Source organism: Leuciscus leuciscus (genome assembly GCF_965113295.1).
Source record: "Leuciscus leuciscus genome assembly, contig: HAP1_SCAFFOLD_298, whole genome shotgun sequence".
Classification (NCBI taxonomy): Eukaryota; Metazoa; Chordata; class Actinopteri; order Cypriniformes; family Leuciscidae; genus Leuciscus; species Leuciscus leuciscus.
This window is the reverse complement of record NW_028118430.1, coordinates 33,281-35,000: the sequence shown is the minus strand read 5'-3', so window position 1 is coordinate 35,000 and position 1,720 is coordinate 33,281. Positions and strand designations below refer to the sequence as shown.

At 39.4% G+C, this 1,720-nt stretch overlaps 1 long non-coding RNA gene across 1 annotated transcript; it reads left to right on the top strand.

Annotated features, from left to right (window-relative positions):
* Positions 1–446: 446 nt before the first annotated feature.
* On the top strand, positions 447–1,043 carry LOC309491512. Its single transcript, XR_014203156.1, has 2 exons — positions 447–733; positions 865–1,043. It is a non-coding gene; the product is annotated as an uncharacterized lncRNA (long non-coding RNA).
* The last annotated feature ends 677 nt before the right edge of the window (positions 1,044–1,720 follow it).

Genomic DNA, 1,720 nt, shown 5'->3' with positions numbered 1-1,720 from the left:
TTAATATTCATTGATTTTTAGATGCAACCCCAACTCCAAATGTTCTTGGTAGCAGATAAAGACAAAATATAAAAATATAATTCAAAGTGGTGAGTATATACCACAACCTTTTATTATTTTTGTGAACATTTTATCACAAACACTTGTTTGCAGCAAACCGAAATAAAGAGTTAAATTCAGAAAACCAGAATACACTGTGGCGGTTAGGGTGAGATAACCGGTTGGCTCTGAGTAGGCAATAAGGGACGGCCGATTATGGATGGGATTACAGGTGCTGTACAATCTGACCCTGGTGCTGGCTCCTCTAAGTAAGTAACACTGGGTACATGTGCAATACATTACTACTTTTTTAAGTTTTAAATATGTCTGACTGTATGTTCTGCAGTAGAGGGAAATACAGTGTCCCTGTTGAAGCCAGCACACATACACACAGTCTCCCTCACAGAGGTCAGTATGCAGCAGACAGAACACCAAACATAACCTGCTTTACAACAGTTATGCTTTACATTGGCCTATTTTTATTTATTAGGGTGGAGGAAATGATGAAGACACTCTGTCTGTGTGTTCTCAGACAGTTGCTGATGTGAATGCACTGGGCTTTTTATTATGGCAAACATTTGAATGTGTGGCATAAAAAAGGGACTGGCCCTTACACATCTCTTTTATTGTAGGATTTTTCACAACCTGCCCCAGAAACTGAGGCCTCTACCTCAATGGGCTTCAGAAGAAATGTGTAAGGATTTAAAACCCTTGACATAAATTACAGTCAGTCTTGTGTTTGTAGGAAGTCAAGGAACTTTTTGTAATTTGATGAGCCTCCAGAAAACTTGTAATGATCATGTTTGTGGTGGAATTATGTTTCAGGTGGAAACAGACTCAGTCAGGGCCCTGTACAAAAGGAGTCTTGAACTAGACTGCACACTAAAGGAGTCTTGAACTAGACTGCACACTAAAGGAGTCTTGAACTAGACTACACACTAAAGGAGACTTGAACTAGACTGCACACTAAAGGAGCTGGTGGACTGTGAGCTGAGGAGGCTCCACATTTTTTTTATAAAAATAAAACATTGGAGATCAAACAGTTGGATAAAACTGATCTCAGTATGTGAACTTATTTAACCAAGTAACACTTTAGTATGAATATTTATTAATGCAACTTTCTCTTGCTCTCTTTCTCCCTCCCATCCCACAAAACCAATAAAACAGTTTGAGACCTATCTGCAGTTTCAATGTGCTTTTATTAAGTGTAATATTGTATGGTGATTGCATCTACATCTGCACCAGCTGTGTGGTCCGCTCTGGTGACTCTGAAGCGCCGAACACAGTTGAAACGTGCCTTTAGGAGGCCAGAGGTCATCTCTATCTTCACTCTGGTTTTACTGAGGGCCACATTGAAGCGGTGCTGTGGTCCTGTCTGAGGGTCATGATAGGGGGTTATTGTGTAGGTTTTTCTATCTCAGTTCAAATTAACAGTGTTTTGTACTGTACCAAATTTAACTTGCTTTCCTCAAAGCGCTGACACAACAAAGATTCGTGAGTCAAGCACTGGAGCCAGGCCATTTGGCATCCAAACTTGTGATCATACGTTCATGACCACCACAAGTCATCTGCAGATGAAATGTTTAGTAGATCATTGTTATATCTGTTAATGTTACTATTAATTTAAAGATTCATATCACAGAAAATAATCATCTCACATATTCACATCATCTCTACCTGA